Source organism: Cupressus sempervirens, chromosome 7, assembly GCF_028749045.1.
Source record: "Cupressus sempervirens isolate cs-2001-9-10 chromosome 7, ASM2874904v1, whole genome shotgun sequence".
NCBI classification, from domain to species: domain Eukaryota; kingdom Viridiplantae; phylum Streptophyta; class Pinopsida; order Cupressales; family Cupressaceae; genus Cupressus; species Cupressus sempervirens.
In genome coordinates this window covers 864,736,360-864,757,141 of record NC_143124.1, presented here as the reverse complement: position 1 = coordinate 864,757,141, position 20,782 = coordinate 864,736,360, and positions in this window count along the sequence as shown.

The window sequence follows — 20,782 nt, the reverse complement described above, 5'->3', positions numbered from 1 at the left end:
TCTTTTGATTGGCATTTCTTCATACAAAGACTAACTGTGCACATGTCAATTTGCATGATATCTCACATTACATATGATTACTTCACATCACATAGTATCTCATCACAGATTCACACTTTAATTTCACAAATGAAGTTCTTAACTTAGATCAAACATATTAATAAATTCTTCTTAAGTCAGCTCACATATCATCCTTAGAGTCGGCTCATGAAGATTTAGTTATCAAAACATTATGCAAGTCATACAAGTCAATTTGTTGACATGCTCTATTCTACATTGTGAGGCATTTGCATCAGTATTTCCTCCATAACTTGAACTAGGTTGATCATATGAACATGCACACTGGTATGGATCATCAAGATGATGTCATGTATCTAGGGTTAACTGTGCAAGAGAATATTTCAAGGGAATATTTTTCTATCAACAAATCTTACCATGCTGCTATAACATTGTCCAATGCTTAGACAATTTTTCTTCATAAATAATCATGACTAAACTACAAAACAAATGTTTCCATAAATGAAAACCACATATCTCACCTTATTTGATTGATTGGTCATATTGCCAACAATGTCCTTCTTTTGCATTGATGACAACATGTTGGGAAAATTGGCTAAGTCCCAAACACATTGTCACCATAAAATAGTAAAAATATTGTATTCGTGGTTTGAAAAGATTGCATCCCTTATAACTCTGATTACGAAGCTTTTTTAAGGAGAAACTTACTACTATACTTCAAAATACAACTATAACACTTACAACTATAATTTTCCTTATTTCTCCCCCTTTAACATCAATGACAAAGGTACCAATAAAAAAAAAAAATCGTCAAAATTTGGAAGCTACATCAAAACTTCGAATAACAATCACTAAAGTTAGTCTTCAACTATGCAAGGTGTTTCTTCCAACTATCTTTTAGTGCATCAGACACACTGATTAGCACACATAGAGAATATGTAGCTAACTCTGTTGCATTAAAATTTGCAGCCACAAACTTGTCGTATGAGGACTTGGCTGCCAAGCATTCTTCCAACTAATTTTGAAATAGTGTAATCTATGGGGATAAACAGTCCCTTAAAATAGTATATCTTTCTACAACTATCTCCTTTTCTACTTGTATAACACAGATGCTATCATGAAGTGTTGCCTTATATGATCAATGGTTTCTAACTTTTGATACTACTTCAGAAAGTTATCAGTGGGTCTCTAAAGCTCAGTTACCTTCTCTTTATTTTCTCATCAAAACTATGAAGATGAAGGTATGCCATGTTGCACATAGCATATATTTGCTTTCCTTCCTCCATACTCTTCCTTAATGAATTCATTTAGATTTTCTATATCATTCCTTGTATTTGTACACATGGCATTAAGAAGGTTACCATCATGCTTAGTTTGTGCTTGAATTATAGCCACATTGGTAAGTGTTGTAAACTCATTATCAAAGGTTTTGCACAAAGTTTATGCAGTTTGTTGGATGTTTGTAGGTGTATCAATAGGACTTACTGTCTTCTCCAGTCTATCCAAAACTAAAGTTAAAGTCTTCTCAATAGACTTGGCAGATTTCTTCTTTTCAAGAAATTTACTTAAAGGAGATATAAGATTTTGTGCCTCATCTTCTCCATCTGACTGTACTATTGTTGTTGTGACCATTGCTGCTTGTGTTGGTGGTGAAGATGGTAATACTACTTTTATAGCTATAGGTATACTTGTAGTAGCTACTTAAATTCTAGATTCAAGTTTCTTTGTAGAAGGTGCATCTTCTTCCTCAAGCTCCTATTCTTTTCTTTCATCAAATGAGCTATTGTAATCAACAACATTGCCAACAATGTTGGAACCAAAATATTTAAATGGATCCTCAATTCTATCCATTGTCACATTGGTGTCATTTACTTGCATAGATTCACTACCAATGGTAATATGTGGTCAATTACTTGGAATTGGTGTTTTAGTTGGTTTCTTAGAACTATGAGCTGGACTAACTGATACTATAGTAGGACTTGTCTCCTTTTTCTGTGCACTCTTCTTAGACTCATTATGCATAGGGCTTTCCTTTTCTGGCTATGCACTCTCCTTTGGCATAGTAGACATGTATGTGACTATTGCCTTTTGAGTTTCCACATTCACTTCTTCATAATTTCCTCAAATGAGGAGAATGGATCTCTTCTTATTTCTTAATAATGGTGCTATTTCTTTTAGAGTTTTGGTTATTTCTTCCTCATTATTTACAATATATAGATTTTTCACCATATTTATCCTTATTTTCTTATCTTCCTCAATAAATTAGCTTTTTCTATTTAAACTTCTATTACACAAGTCTTTAGGTATTTCACCACTTATGCTATCAAACCTTTTATCTTTTAGGATCATATTTCTAATTACAACATTCTCTAGCTATCTTCTATCCATATTATTATACAAGTCAGAGTACTTATTCAATTATACAAAATTATTGTCATTAATAATTTGCATGTTAAGTTTTTCTACCTTTGGTTTCCATGTTTTTCTTCCTACTGAAGTCTTTTCTTCCTGATCTACTAGTTCTAGTAGTCTAGCACTAGTTTCTTCTTTAGATTTAGAGGAACTAATTTGTAAGGTTCTCCTCTTGCTTGGTCTACTTGCAATTTTATTGACTATCTACTTAGGAGAGTCTTTCTCAAACCTTGTGCACTTCCTAGTTGTTGACACATCCTCTGTTTTCTTTTGATTCCTTAGAGGTTGTTGTTGCACAACTATTACATATGGCATTGTAGGTCCTTATACACTTGTTTGTACAACTATGACCTCTTCAATAGGTCCAGCTATTGCAATAGTTGTAGGGGTCAATAGTTCAGATTGACCGTTGGCCTTCATTTCCATGGCTATCCCTTTTACCTCTTCAAATTCCTTTCTTGACATTCTTGATTCCTTCAAGATAGAATCAATCACTTTTTCTACCGTCTTCTTGGAGTCCTTGATTATTTGACTTTTTTTTGACTTCTCCAATCTTTTCAATATATGCCCCCCATCTAGGACATTCAGAATCAACTTCTAACTGTAGGATTTTTTGTGCATGTCCTTAACTAGTTCCTCACTCATTTCATAACCCATAGGTTGAAAGAACTTTACTTGAGGAATTACTGGCTCCATACATGTGAAATTTGTTTTTACCATGAAGCATAGTTCATCCTTATATTTTTCCACTAGCACAGGAGGTATCCTATACCTTTGCTTCATTTCACCTTGGAAAGATTTCATCATTTTGTCAAAATCATTATCTATGACTATTTATGGCTTAATTTTGTATGCACGAGTGATAGTTTGCATTGCACACTCAATTTCATCCCAATTTGAGATACCAGGAAACTTCTTTATTGCATAAAAGAATGTATGTGTCAGTAAGGATTCAAACCTAAAGACTGTGCTCCTAGGCTTCTTGATTTTTGATATTTTATCCAACAACTATGTCGAGATAATGTCACATAGATTAACCTCTTCACTCTTTACTAGCATATAAGTTTCATGAAGAAATCCAATAGGGACTGAATTTATTCTAGATCCATGGTTGAACTTATATCCAAAAAATTTACTAGTAAGTCTCACTCCATAATCTTGAATGGTATTGACCTTCATGTTTTTTCCATCAAAACATGTTTTGAGATTTGTTTCAACTAATTTGCACACATTCTTTATGTTATATGGATTACATCCTTCATTTATTAAACCTGTGACCTTGTGAATTAGGTAATTGCTCATGCATATAATAGAATCTCCCAACCATAGAAGGTCATCATGAACACTATTTAGAATTATTCTTGTCCATTCATGATTATCAAAGTTCATATAAAATATGTGCTTAACTAGGTTAAGTTATTCTAGATATGCATGTTCTAGTTTTAGTGACAAATTATTGTTGCACATTTTTTCTAATTCCTTATGAATCTTTCTATCTCCTATGCTTTCAATTTTACAGTGAATATAACCTCTTATGTCCTTGACATAAAGACCATTTTTTTATACTTGCAAAAATGCTCCAATGGGGTCATCAAGAAGAGAAACAAATGAGTTTTTCTTGAAGTTATATCTAGGTCTATTGCTTACATTAAACACTTCTAGTCTTGCCATTTCTAAAAATATACTCAACAAATTTAGAAAATACCTTAATTTCAAGTTTTAGGGTTTTCATCAATTTCGTGTATCTCCAAACTTCTTCAACACTTCAGATCTCTCTTCAATCTCACACTGAATATTTGGAACAAGTAAATGATGTTTGTAAATCAATTTGCATTCTTTAAATATTTTGCAATCTTTACTTTGCATTAAATGTGTATCTGCCACTAGTCCAAAATACTATCTTTGTATAGCACAGAAGTTATTCTTCTTAAATAGCCTTATCCTAATCATATTAAACAATTCACAATTAACTATATATTCCTCTCAATGTCTAGTATATACTATTAACTACACAACTTGTGATATTCTTTCTAACATTAGCTATGAATAACTTACACACTATTTTACTCAGAATGCTTAATGCAGGTAAGATGCATCATAGACAATAAGTAACTTTACTGTCTTGTCAAGTACATTAGGATGAGTGAGAACTTATAGCTTCTCTTGCTTTTATAAATATTTCCTTAAATTCTAGTGTCAGCTCCTTCATTTCTTCCTTCAGACTATCATCATTTCTTTTGTTGTTCCTTCTATGATTATAATTCGTATTAAGGTTTCTTCTATCTGTTCTGAAAAACTTTTTTGGTTGTCTAAAGTTATTAAATAATTTTCATATAGATACATTCCATTATCTCATCCATACTGATAACAACATTTTCCAAACCCACAAGCTAGGTGATATCAAAGATATTTTAACAAAGTCTGACAATTTTCCCTTTCTCAACTCTAGCCCTAGCCAAACATCTTGTAAAGGAACCTATGATAGAGCTATTGGTATGCTATGTATAATCATGATGAAACAACCTCTCCCTCATTGCCTAGGAGATTACAAACCTAGAAACATCATCTACCAGCTCAAGGATCCTATTCCACCTCTCTTGTTTGGTAGCCCCTTTGAATGCCATTGTCCTCACTTCAAGGGTGTGAAAATGGGCAATTGAAGACTCCATGCTCACAAAGAAATGATAGGGTTTGTTAAGAAAGAAGAGTGGTAAAAGGATTTAGCACTTTGAGCCTTAAATAATAGATGATGACTCTTAGGTTGTTAAGTATTGATTGATGCCTACTCATGTGTGTAGAGTTATTATAATACACTAAAAGAGACTATACTTAATGTTTCATGATTGTATCTCAAATTCCTTATAAATATAAGTAGACCTACTACAAATGTTTGTCTAATATTTACTTCTATCAAAATTCTTCTAAACTATCATTTACTCTAATCTTAGTGTTCTACGTAATTATGTCTCGTTAAATATATGAACTCTTCTCCCTCCACTCCTTTATTTGCCAATTTATTAGCTTCTACATTCCCTTCATGATAAATACATTGAATTCTAATCTCCTCAATTTGATTTATAAGATTAAGTACATTTTCTAGTTTAGTATTTAATATCCAGTTTAGCATTTGTCACTTTCTAATTGCATTTAGGATTATTTGTGAATCACCTGCAATAATTAACTTCTTCATATTTTTTACTATGCCAAAATTTAATCCTTCTAATAATGCTTCCAATTCAGCTTTATTATTAGTTACATTAGCTAATGATTTGGCTTGTTTTAAAATCCAATCTCCATTTTATAATCTAATTATATAGCCCAATCCAACTTTTCCAGCATTCCCTCTAGAAGCTCCATCAAAGTTTAATTTCTTCCATCCTATTAGAGGTGCAACCCATTTACATTCTTTTCTAGCTTTATTATCCCTTTTAGGATAAACTAAGGGAGAATTAATCAAATGTATCGAGTTTTTCCTCATATTCTCATCCCATATTTGTAAGGAAACTTGGCAACAAATAATATAACCGTTTCCACATAACCCATAATAGATCTAAAATAAATACACGAAATTAAAATCCACATGCAAGAGAATAGATGACATACCCACAAAATTGTGACACAAGATATACCCTGGGAAACCCTCATTGAGGGAAAAACCCAGCCTCCAAAAGCATCCATCATCATGTATTATTCAGCAAAAATACCATTGCCATACAACCATGGAAGCCTTCATGGCCATAGCCACAACCGAGCAAACTATGTGAACAAGCATGAATCCACACATCCCATGCCATGCTTTCAACCTTCACAAATGCTCCCTTGGCTAACCTATCAAGCCTTGTCCCGCTCGACTCTTGCCTTTTGTCTTCTCCTTGTCACTCTCTTACACTCACAACAACTACCCTTGTGGCTGCTTATATAGTAGCAAGTCCCACAAAACCACCAAGTGGTATTACATAAACCATGTGTTAAAACCATGTGCTACCTAACCCACTGACCCCACATTTAATATTGGGCATTTAATTCTTTTCCCCAATATTAAATAATTACATAAAATATTATCACAATGTTACAATACAACTCATCAAGAATATTCCACGAGAATCTTTACATGTTGCACGTCCATCTAGGTAAAACATTACATAATAAAAATAAAATAATAAAATAACAATATTATGTAATGTGTGCAACACCCATTATCTCAACAATCTCCCACTTGTTGTATACATTGCATAGGGTCAATACGTAGCCACATAAATGAACAAGGGAACAATCCCTCCTAGCACATCCACCATCATGGATCAAAATACACCAAGTGCTCCATTCTGGTACCCACAACAAAATCAAAGTATCCAGCATCTCAAACATGAATGATGTCACCTCCTATTATGCCACTCCCACTAGACATACATAGAAGCCATCCAAAGAGAAAGCCACCCAACCTGTTGCATTAGAAGATCATAAAATCCTGTACCAACTGAAATTCCAAGCACAAATAACTTGATCCAAAGGTAATCACATGTATCCGTAGTTGTCAAAATATCCATAGCTGAAATAGCACCCACAGCAAAGTGCCAAACCCATCCAACTATCCATACCTCAAAGGTATAACAAGTGAATCTCATATCACTGACATATCCAATCTACAACCTGCAATCACAAGCTTCAAGAGCAATACCTGCCACATATATACCAAGAAGCTCCCACTACAAAAGATAATGTCAAAACTATAACCAATACACTCACAACATCTCAAAGAAGTGAATCCATGTAGTATCAAGGACATCCAGAACACGTGAACTGATATCCTGCAAGAACAACTCTCCAATGCTCTCCCAAGTTCACCATAACCAATAGAGGAAAGAGAAAGAAATAACCATGTCATCTCTCACATGACAAACATGAGCACAAACCAGTGATCACAATCTCTAACCAATCTCAAATCCAATGTAGGCAAAATTGAACATCCAGGAAGATAACCAAGACCAGAGAAACCATGTAAATCATAACCTGTATCATGTCCTTCTACACACACCTCTAGATGCAAACTGTGCAAGTATGATCTCCTCCATAAAACCCCAACAAGAAGCCTCAACAACACCCAAACCATACCATATAACTAATCATGGATGTAAGCCTCTCACAAGAAGATCAAACTCAATAAACCATTCCTAACTCAAGGAATAAGCATTCCTAATCCAAGGAAAATGCCCAATATAAAACCATCTCCCAAACTCAACTAGCATAACAACATATGCACATGGAGATAAGCAATGCTAAACCATCTCTCAAATGAACCCTCCAGAACTAAGTCATGTAACATAGCTCAAGATCCATATCCATGAAAGAAAAGCATAAATATAATGCAACTGAGAAAAATAATGGGCTATACCTCTCAAGTAGCAAACTGCCGAGTAGACCAAGAGTGGAAAATGAGAATGCTCATCAAGATACCCAAGTCTCCAACCAAGACTCATCTAAGAACAATCTCCTCTCAAGTCCATATCAGGTGATTGCCCCTCAGACTTCCTATTGAAACCATCAACTGTCCCAACAAATACTTCTCTAATCCGAGAGAAATCAGTGTCACCACCGTCTCTAAGTATCCATGAGTACCTGTAACCAATCAATCCATGCCAACTCCAAATGCAACATAGCAATATCATGAAGTATCCAGCTTATGATTAGTGTACTCAATACCAAGAAACTAAACCAAGATCAATGTCAAAGTTCCAACCATGGCCTCAGGAACATAAACATGACAACATGATCTTACCATCTCAACTAAAAGAGATAACATGCTCCATATGAACACACCATAACATGTCACAACTCTAAATGCATATCAAGAGTATACCGTGACATAATAATGAAACCATCCTCATACCAAGGATAACATGCCAAATAAAAGCATAAACCACACCTTTGCCAAGAACCCTGTGAGTCCTCAAGATGCAACCATCTCCACATACCAGGAAGAACCATCTCCACACACCATGAAGATAACCAAGAACTCCATGAGTCCACAAGATCTAACAATCTTCAAACACCATAAAGATAACAAGTGCACCATGCAAATGTCAAAGACGCTTCTGCAGCAACAGGATCTAAGACAAACCTCCAACATCTGCAAACACTCAATAAATATATCAATGCCAACAAAACTCCCACTCAACTGTGGTACCAAGTCACCTATGGCATCATAAAATCCATCCTCTCCAAACCAAGAAGATATAAACCAAACCAGGAACTAATCCTGCACTGCCACCCCATCACTGTCACAAGCTCCCACTAAACCGTGTATCTAAGCTATCCATGGCATATGATGAACAAATCCATCCTCTAACCATGAGAATCAACCAAGGCATCAAACCATCAAAGAACTCAAAGTGCACATCATGAGCTCCTCAAAAGAAAACCAAATAACCATGATCCTCAACCAAGAAGATATACCACCATAACTAAATCAGAAAATCCAAGCTAATGAACATCAATGATGTACCTGTATAACCAATCATGTCATCCCAAAATCTATGACACCATGATCACATCCATGAACTGAGCATCTAGCTCTCAAAGTGTCCAACCTGTCAGCATAAAATAGTCAACCACAATCCTCCACCATGACTGTACCTAGTAACAACATCTCATCCCTTCTACATGAAAAAAATAGTAAATCATGTGACTTAGGGCATAGACAACCCAAATCCAAGCCACCGATCTGAATATGCATCAATAATGAAAGATCAATGGGCAAAAACAACCCATAAGCAAGCCATAAATGCAACCTGTAAGTATAGACCGCTTACAACACTACACAACTTGTAGATCCAACAAGTCATCATGCATATCCAAACCAAACACTGATAACCATATCATCATGAGACCAATCTGAATATGAACTGAGTATACAATGACATCAAATCTTAAATCTCCAATGCCATAAACTCACAATGTTACCATAGTCAAAATATACCTATAAACTATTCAGATCAATATATCAACAAAAAAATCATGCCAAACCTACACCAAATCTGAACCAATGTGTAGAGCTCTCCAAGAGCTTTCCGTTGACTACTCGAAGTCCAAAATCCGACTCCGTATGCCCAAGTTATGCCCTAATCCGTGCTCAAAATAAATAACATCTGACTTTAGGGCTCTCAAAATCTGACAAAATATCAAAATCATAGAACCAATCCTACACCATCTTGTAGTTCTCTGAATTAGCTTTCCAACGCCTATAAGAACTTTAAAATCCGATATTCTGAGAGAAAGTTATGGCCATTTTACTAAGACAGTCTTTTTACCATTTTCAGTACGATTTTTCATTTTTAATTTTTTTTCAGTGACGAAAATTCCGACGGGATTAAATTTGACGGCCATCATGGGCTGAAACCAAAAAACTCTTTCATTTCCTCTGAACATGGCCAAACTAGGGCATATTATATATCAAAATTTATGGAAATGTCGACCCGGATCCAATGGTGAGGTCTGTTTTTACCTAGGAGGTCATTTCTGCAAGCTACCCCCCAAAACCCTCATTTAAATGAAACATCCAAAAAATATTTTGTCCAACAATTTCACATGCCCAAATATTTTAACATCCCATCATAACAGCAAATCCAAAACTCTCAGATCTGCGATAAATCACTCATATATCTTGCCCTTTTCTTTTATCCTCTCATGCATTCCCATGGATTCAATCTAGGGTTACAAACAATAAAACCATAGCTCTGATACCACTTGTAAGGAAACTTGGCAACAAATAATATAACCGTTTCCACATAACCCATAATAGATCTGAAATAAATACACGGAATTAAAATCCACATGCAAGAGAATAGATGACATACCCACAAAATTGTGACACAAGATATACCCTGGGAAACCCTCATTGAGGGAAAAACCCAGCCTCCAAAAGCATCCATCATCATGTATTATTCAGCAAAAATACCATTGCCATACAACCATGGAAGCCTTCATGGCCATAGCCACAACCGAGCAAACTATGTGAAAAAGCATGAATCCACACATCCCATGCCATGCTTTCAACCGTCACAAATGCTCCCTTGGCTAACCTGTCAAGCCTTGTCCCGCTTGACTCTTGCCTTTTGTCTTCTCCTTGTCACTCTCTTACACTCACAACAACTACCCTTGTGGCTGCTTATATAGTAGCAAGTCCCACAAAACCACCAAGTGGTATTACATAAACCATGTGTTAAAACCATGTGCTACCTAACCCACTGACCCCACATTTAATATTAGGCATTTAATTCTTTTCTCCAATATTAAATAATTACATAAAATATTATCACAATGTTACAATACAACTCATCAAGAATATTCCACGAGAATCTTTACATGTTGCACGTCCATCTAGGTAAAACATTACATAATAAAAATAAAATAATAAAATAACAATATTATGCAATGTGTGCAACACCCATTATCTCAACAATATTGAGAATGTACCTACTACCTAGAGTGTGTTCCTAAGATAGCAATTAATAACTTTTGTGATGGCTGTCTCAAAAAAATTATCTTATTAAGTTCTAAATTTTGAAATACTTGTCTATTTCTATCAGTCAGCATTAAACATCACACACTACGGAAGAAATTAAGCTTGGAGAAGTAAGTCAAACTTTGACTATTTAACACTTTTACTCTAGGAATCAAGGCTTAGTGTGTGATGCTTAAGCCGTTTGATTTCTATCCTTCCATATTTCTCACATAATGATTGCAAGTGTGATATTCCATAATTTCTCATATATGCTAACCCTATTCTTAATTGGCCAATCCCTAAGAAATCCCTCAATATCTTGAGCTTTAGGGGATGTCCAATTCAATTTATTCTTAACCTATAATTTACTTACATTATAAATTTCAATATTTTTACAAATTATTTGTCAATTTGAAAACAACATTAGAAATTATTATTAGGCCATAGGCTATTGTAGGTGGGTATTTTAGAATAAACTTGTCGATTCATTAAAATCACATACCAGTAGCTGTATTCTCTGTTCAAAATTGTTGATGGAACAATCAATAATAATCTCATTTAAATCTGCAACACCACCATATTAATTTCCTTATTTAGATATTTGAGATCTCCATGATCTTTACATATGTCAAAAGATCTTTTAATGATACATGAAATCTGTCAAGTGATCAACCAACATGAAACCCGCTGATACAACTCACTCTACTTGGCATCGTAGAAAAGCTCCATTTAATAGACCTTGTCAAATCCATTTCAATCATGTAGAAGATCAGAGGTGATACAAGATTGCAGCTTGTGCTTGTAGGACCAGAAGTTCCAGTTGGAATCGAAAAATACTTTAGCAGTTTTGTCGGCAAACTCGAGCAAAAAAAATAATTCGGCGGTTTTTTTCAATCTCATCTTGACATATGCAGATCAAGTCCTTGCAAAATTATACTTATTTCAAACATAAAAATGGCCTTTAGGATGTGGTATCAGACATAGAAAGATTCGAAGTATTATTGCAGAATTAAGGGAAAAGATCGCAAGCTTCTTACGAATCAACTTGGATATGGATTTTTCCATTGGAAAATTTCAATGACTGCCACCGGTTTGCATCTCCCTCAGTTTACCATTCATCTTGCCTCATTTATTGTCAAGCATCTTGCTAGATACATTGCATTCTTATATAAGTCTAATTTTAAAATAAATATACTAACACATAATTTGTTTGAGAGACATCAACAGTTGCAAGAGACTACACAAATATAAAATGATGATATCTCTTTGCGTGAGCCAAACTATTATGCGATAATGTATTTAAACAACTAGCACTTGCACAGTGCAATATGATTTTATTTTCTCCATATAACCATATATGGCTTACTTTGTGTCAAATATAGAACTCCTCCATTGATCTTAGTCTAGATATAGCTCTAAAAAAGTTAGCTTGTCTCTCCATTATCCCAATGTCTACCGTTATTGTTTGTAGCATAAGCCCTTCGAATTTCTCCCCTTCTTTCTCTACATCATTTATGTATATAAATAGGCATTATTCATATTTTTTATGCTTATGAACTTAATCATACATTTAATTTTACTTTTTTATTATGTAAAGCATTTTGTCACTTTAATTTCAAGATAAAATATAAATAGTTTTGGTAATTAAAATAAATATTGATAACTTAATTGAAAAAATATAAATTAGAACAATATTTAAAATTTTGTATTGAAAGATGAAAATAAAGAATGAAGACTCACAAAATAAGAAATTTTACCATATATTAAATATAAATATTTCTTATGTATTATGAAAAATATTTTAAAAATATTTTTAATTTAAAATATATTCACAATAGATAACGGTCTACATTAACTATTTCTCATCTAAATATTAGTCTTTCTAATGTATTCAAACAAGTTTTCTAACAAAATTATGTAATTTAATATTACATTCATTTTTTGAAATATAATATTATTATATTAGAAAATAATTGTCTAGTTGTAATATCAAAAAATTTATTCAAAATATAGTTAAGGATAAATGTAAAACTAAGACTAACATCTAATTATCTTAAGAGTGTATTTTGTTAAGTATTGAAAAGTCAACATATTAAAATCTATATTTTCAGAAATAAAAAGATTTATATCATTTGGGAGAACTAAATCCATGAAAATATCAGTCTAAATCAGCTTTTAAAAATATTAAACCATGTAAACAAAATCACCCCTTATAATAAATAGAAGATCTTCAAGCTCACTAATTTGGTCAATCAGGGCTTCCCTAAGGATGAGTTTGTCCTGGGATGAAGATAGACCATAGACATTAAAAATAAAGAACTTCACATCAAACCAAATAAATTAAATCAGTTGTCAATTAGATCTTTACTCTAGAATATGGCATTTAATACACTTAGTCTTCCAAAGAATAATAAGACCTCAAGAAGCTCTAGAGGAAGGAACACAACTTGATTCTCAAGAAAACCAATTCCTACAAAACTTCTCAAAAGGCTCTTGAGAAAATTTGAACTCTTAAAGAAGAATGATTTCTGCATGCAAAGATCGGATAAACTTCTTAATCCTATTGTCACTCTTGTTAGGGGCATTTAGACCCCTGACATTCCAAGACAAAACCCTCATTGCAAAGTAGGAGAGTGAGCCAGTCTCCTAGTTCTAATAATGGGTGAAAATGCATCCAGATGAGTTGACTAAATGTCAGGTTCAATCTCTTCTTTAACCTTGGACAAGCTAGAGGCTAGAGGCCCCTCTTTTTAGGGGTTTTAATAGCCAAAATAGGAGATATGGGAACTAATGAACTCTTAGATTCGATAAGGGATAGCTCTTGAGAATAATCGAAGAAATTAACAACATGTAAAGAATTATGTTCAATATCTTCATTCAAGACCACACCCTCCTCAAAAGAAATATCATCAAACACTCAAGTTGTCACCAAAATAGTAACATTACCAAACATTAGACAAGTTTCTTGAGCTTGTAGAAAAGAACCAACAGAAGGCAAAACAAGGAAAAAAAGGTGGCTGCAAAAAATCAAGTTCTAAATAATACCATTCTTGTCAAGTGGGGAAGATAACTGACTCACAGGAGGGTGATCAACCCATTAAGAGGATGAAATAAGAAAATGGGATATAGTTGACGGAAAAAGATCACTAGAAGTCAGTATACTAGAATCAAAGAACTAGAAAGAGCGAGAAAAACCATAACTACCATCAACACAAGACAACATTAGCAAAGACAATGAAGGAAATATAGAAATACAATTAAAAGATGAAAATGGAGATATAGATAAAACCTCTTGAGCTACTTAAACTACCTACATCCCAAAGATCTTAGTGAAATCAAACCAGGACAAAGAAACAACAATCTCTTCCATTGGATAAGCAACATGAGAAGAAATCTAGGAAAGAAGAATCAACTGCAAGGGATTTGATACAAAAGTCAAACATGGGCAAAGAAATAAACACACCATCATATCAAAGGCAAGACTCTGGCAGATATCATGCAATACTAACAAAGAATATTGACATTGATGTGAATAATGACCTAAAGAATTAGTAACTCTCTCAATAGTGGTTGCCTCTAAATAGTAAATATGTTGCACCCAAGTCCCAAATTTTGCACAAATTGAAATTTTTGAGGGTAAGGGTTCTAACTTCTACATGAGAAAAAAACACTTGCTACTAGATGTGGCCAAGAAAATAGAACCAAGTTATGTTTAACAAAAATCCCTAGCTTATTCACAATGATCTCAACTAGAAAAGGATCTCTATATTCCAATGGTAGATTTGGGAATGCAACCAACTAAGGAAAAAAAATGTGGTGCCAAGGCTTTAGATACCTCAAAATGGGGTGTCCATGCCATAGCAGTAATGCTAGTTCCCTTACAAAACCAACCCTTACACTTGTGCAATTTATCCTTGTGTCGTTGAGAGTCAAAAATTGCAAAAAAAACTAAAGAATATTTCTCATACAAAAATAGCTCTAAAAGGCCCCCCCAAAAATGGCTAGGCCAAGATAGCAGAGAATCAAAATCCACTCACATCTATTACATACCAATTAGAGAAAACAAGTGCAACTGCTCCGCTCTAGAACTTATCATGTCAAAAGGAAACACAACCATAGTTTTAGATGACCCATGATTCAAAGTGCTTGAATTCAGAACCTATTGCTCTTGGTTTTGGAAAGACATAATGGTGGAGCAAGGCAAGGACACCATACCTTTTGTTAGGAACCTGTGTGTTCCTTCTGTTTATTTTGTTAGAGTAGTGTTGTTGGACGCATATGCTTTGTAATTCGTCCCGTGAGTATATTTTATTATCCCACATGCATAGGTAGTATTACTTTTCTAGATCGTACTCAGTATATAAGAATAGGTTGAGGCCCTTGATGGGCACGGACGAATTTATTGTATTGAGCTTGCTCAAAGGAGGTTACCCCCTCGAAGTGGCCTGCGATCAGTAGATTCATTCTGAGTTCTGCTATCACTTTGTATTCTGTTATTTCGCGCATTCTCACGATATTGCTATAAGGAGGTTCATCACATCTGGTATCAGAGCACTCTCTTGGGCTCGCTGGGTGGAAATTACATCAAATTTTTTTTCTGTCGTGGCCTTCAGGAGCAAAAATCATGGAAGAAGAAATGGCATCCCTCAAAACCAAACTTCAAGATCTGGATGACAAAATTCTGGGTCTTAACTTTCAGCAGTCAGCCATGAGCCGAAACCATTCAGGAGATACTGGGTCCTCTTCTGGCAATTTCCATGGACCAAAGCTTGATTTTTCACGCTTCGATGGTTCTGATCCGACTGGATGGATCTATAGGGCAGAGCAGTATTTCAGCTTGCATAATACTTTGGATAACCACAAAGTCCCCCTTGCATCTTTTCATTTGGAACATGAAGCTCTTCAATGGTTCCGTTGGTACATCAAGGCTAATGTAGGCCCAATGTGGAGAGAATTGTGCACCCTCATTTTGGAGCGCTTTGGCCCTAGTTCCTTTGATGATTTCACAGGAGCACTCACTAAACTGCGTCAAACAGGCACTGTAAGAGAATACCAGACAGAGTTTGAAAAATTAGCTAATTACACAGAGGGCTTGTCTGATGAATTCTTCCGTAGTTGTTTTGTCAGTGGTCTGAAGGATGCACTTCGCTCAGAAGTCAAAATGTTTCGACCTACTACAATGATGGAAGCCCTTGGGTTGGCTAAGTTAGCGGAAGACAAGATTAGTGCTCTACAACGCTCCTGATCTACTTTTGTTCCATTCAGAAATACAGGTTCTCACAACCCTCCAGTCATACTAGCTCCCAGAACTACTCCGATCAAGCACTTGTCTGAAACAGAGATGCGAGTCAGGCGAGACAAAGGGCTTTGTTATAATTGTGATGAGAAATGGTCTCGGGGCCATAGATGTGTTCAGCAAAAGCTCTATCTCTTGGATGTGGATTCTCCACCGGAACTGGAAGAATATGTAGATGCTCAGGAAACAGTGGATGATGAGGTTGAGCCTCACCAGCCTGAACCTCCTTCACCAGAAGCTCCACCAGAGATATCTGTCCATGCTTTGGCAGGAGTCACTACTCCACAAACCATGCGGGTCCAGGGTTTCTTCAAGAAGATCCCTCTTACTATACTCATTGATTCTGGTAGCACTCATAACTTCATTGATCCACGAATAGCCAAACAGGCTGATTGCTTTATCCATCCCTGCTCTAGCTTTGAAGTCATGATTGCCAATGGGGGCACTTTACCTTGTAAAGGGAAATGTCGCAATGTGCATCTCTCTATTGGCAATTATAACATGCGCTCTGACATGTTTGCCTTACCCTTAGGTGGCTGTGATGTGGTTTTGGGTGCCCAATGGTTACGCACTCTTGGCCCCATTCTCTGGGATTTTGCTGACCTTTGGATGCAGTTTTCAGCCGAGGGGCACCAACAGACTTTGAAAGGCTTACAACCAGGGTCTCTCAGCATCATCAGTTCACACCGTATGGAAAAACTTCTTAAGAAGAATTCACATGGTGTCATCGCTCAGCTCCATTCCATTCAGATGCAGCCATCAGCAGTCTCTAGCACTCCTGCCGATCTCCAACACATTTTGGACAAGTATTCTGGTGTATTTGCTGAACCTGTGGGATTACCTCCTTCTCGTCCAGAGGACCACCGTATTCAGCTCCTTCCTGGCAGTGTTCCGCCCAACATCAGGCCCTACCGCTACCCATTTCATCAGAAGACCGAAATCGAGATACTTGTCCGTGACTTACTGAAGCAAGGTATTATTCGCCCTAGTACCAGTTCCTTTTCTTCTCCAGTTCTGCTTGTTCGCAAAAAAGATGGGTCATGGCGACTCTGCATTGATTTCCGAGCACTTAATCATCTCACTATAAAGGACAAGTTTCCCATTCCAGTTCTTGATGAACTTCTTGATGAACTTCATGGGGCTCATTTTTTCTCCAAGTTAGATCTTCGTTCTGGGTATCATCAAATTCGGGTTAATGAGGAGGATATACCTAAAACTGCCTTCCGCACACATGATGGTCACTATGAATTTTTAGTCATGCCCTTTGGCCTCACGAATGCTCCTTCAACATTTCAGGCAGTGATGAATAACATATTTTGACCATACCTCCGGAAATTCATTCTGGTCTTCTTTGATGATATCCTCATATATAGCAAAACTTGGGCTGAGCATCTCCATCATCTGGAGCTTGTCTTACAACTTCTCTCTGATCATCAACTCTGTGCAAAACTATCTAAATGTGTGTTTGGCCAGGAGGAAGTGGAGTATCTCGGGCATATTGTTGCACACCATGGAGTGCGGGTGGATCCTACAAAAATAGATGCCATGAAAACTTGGCCGCATCCTAAAACTCTCAAGAGCCTTCGGGGTTTTTTGGGGTTGATTGGCTACTACCGCAAGTTTGTCAAAGATTACGGGAAAATTGGAGCACCATTGACAGCTCTGTTAAAAAAGGATGCCTTCTCTTGGACCCCTGTTGCTGAGACTGCATTTGAACAACTGAAATAGGCTATGTGCAGTACACCTGTTCTCGCAATGCCAGATTTTTCCAAACCCTTCACTATTGAGAGTGATGCTTGCGGCAATGGATTGGGTGTTGTTCTCCTGCAAGATGACCATCCTATTGCGTTCACTAGCAAAGCCCTCTCTAGTAAGAATCTAGCCCTCTCTACTTATGAAAAAGAAATGATGGCTACTTTGCATGCTGTACAGAAGTGGCGGCCATACCTCTTAGGGAGTCATTTTTGCATCAGAACCGATCACCAAAGTCTGAAATACTTCCTGGAACAACGGGTATCCTCTCCTACACAACAGAAATGGGTCAGCAAACTCATGGGGTATGATTATGAGATCACCTACAAGAAGGGTAAGGAGAATATTGTGGCAGATGCTCTGTCTCGCACATTTGATAATCAAGCTTCCCTTTCCGCTATTTCTATGCCCATTCCCAATTGGTTAGCGTCTGTTCAGCAGGGCTATGACAGTGACTCTTCTTTATCTCAAATCATTCACCAGCTAGCCAATAATCCTTTTGCTATACCACATTACTCTTGGGATGGTGCTTCTCTTCGATACAAGGGTCGGCTAGTGCTTCCTCAGAACCCAGCTCTACATCAGGCAATTTTTTATGAACTCCATGCTTCTCCTTTAGCAGGGCACTCAGGCTTCCTCAAAACTTATGAGCGAGCAAGGAGAAACTTCTTTTGGAAAGGGATGAAATAGACGATTCAACAGATGGTGGCTGAATGTGATACTTGCCAACGCCACAAGGGTGAAACGACCCTCCTTCCTGGCTTGCTCGAACCATTGCCCATCCCTACACGGATTTGGACTGATATTTCTATGGATTTCATTGAAGGGCTTCCTAAATCCGGTGGCAAGACAGTGATCTTGGTTGTGGTTGATCGTCTCTCGAAATATAGTCATTTTTGTGCCCTCAGCCACCCCTATACTACCTCCTCTGTTGCACAAATCTTCATGGACCAGATATTTCGTCTTCATGGACTCCCTTCTTCCATTGTCTCTGATCGTGATGCAACTTTTACCAGTCATTTTTGGACTGAACTGTTTCAGAAAATTGGCACCAAACTGAAGATGAGTTCGGGCTATCACCCACAAACTGATGGTCAAACTGAAATTGTCAATAAATGCTTGGAAACTTATCTTCGTTGCTTCACTTCTGAACAGCAACATCAGTGGGCCAAGTGGCTCCCTTTAGCTGAATGGTGGTATAATACCTCTTACCACACTGCCTCTAAAATGACTCCATATGAAGCAGTCTATGGTCAGGCACCTCCAGTGCTCCTTCCCTACACTCCCAACAGCTCACCAGTCCAGGCAGTTGACATAGTTCTCCGCAGCAGGGATCAGATTCTTCGTACCTTACAGGATAATCTTCACATGGCCCGTAATCGGATGAAACAGCAAGCAGATCAACACCGTTCTGAGCGCTCATTTCAAGTTGGGGATATGGTTTTTCTTCGTCTACAGCCATACAAACAATCCTCCCTAAAGCTGAAAGGGCGTCATAAGCTGGCCCCAAAATTTTATGGGCCTTATAAGGTTCTGCAGAAGATTGGTTCAGTTGCTTATAAACTGGAACTTCCTCCTTCTTCCCGCATTCATCCAGTCTTTCATGTTTCTTGTCTAAAGAAAGTTTTGGGTACCACTGTCAGAGCACAAACTACTCTCCCTGAAATGGATACGGAAGGATCCATTATCCTGGAGCCGGTGGCAATCATTGACCAGCGCACTCGCCAGCTTCGCTCTCGCTCCATCTCTGAGGTCTTGATTCAGTGGCATGGCATGCAACCAGAGGATGCTACCTGGGAACCCCTTCTTCAGATTCAACAACAATTTCCACACCTTAAGCTTTGAGGACAAAGCTTTTTTCTAAGGGAGAGGGGATGTTAGGAACCTGTGTGTTCCTTCTGTTTATTTTGTTAGAGTAGTGTTGTTGGACGCATATGCTTTGTAAGTCATCCCGTGAGTATATTTTATTATCCCACATGCATAGGTAGTATTACTTTTCTAGATCGTACTCAGTATATAAGAATAGGTTGAGGCCCTTGATGGGCACGGACGAATTTATTGTATTGAGCTTGCTCAAAAGAGGTTACCCCCTCGAAGTGGCCTGCGATCAGTAGATTCATTCTGAGTTCTGCTATCACTTTGTATTCTGTTATTTCGAGCATTCTCACGATATTGCTATAAGGAGGTTCATCACACCTTTGGTATGAAGAGAGCTCAACAAAATTGGACTAGGGGTGTCTTGCTAAGGTTCAAGGAAAAAGACATCTTCAAAATTATATTTTGATCAGGAGAGGACAAAATATAGAATAGGACTTCCCTTCCCCACAAATATAGGCAACGAGGGCTAAGAATCTTAACAAATGTTGAATGGTGGTTGAAACACAAAGGGCTTCTTACACTTGAAATCATGAATGACAGGACATGTAGGAAAGAGATGTGGGTCACACTTTTGGGGAGGGTATTCACTAGAATGAGCAACAGACGAAGGATAGGGGCCAAGAATAACTTTAAACACATAAATCCTTGAGGGAAAACCAAACTTAACCATAGAGGGAAAACTAGGCTAAACCCTCAGATTACTCACCTGAGCTTGTGGAACACAAAACTTCATTGGCTTCATACTATACTTGTGTAAAATCATAAACCTATGTTACCCTTTTATAAAGGAAATGGCCTAAAAAAGTGTAATTGTTCACCTTTAATGACATAAAACTAGTTTTATTATTTAGAATTTGAAAATGAAGTAAACTAATGAAATGTGTAGAAATAGATGAACTTTACGATTATAATTTCTAATAAAAATT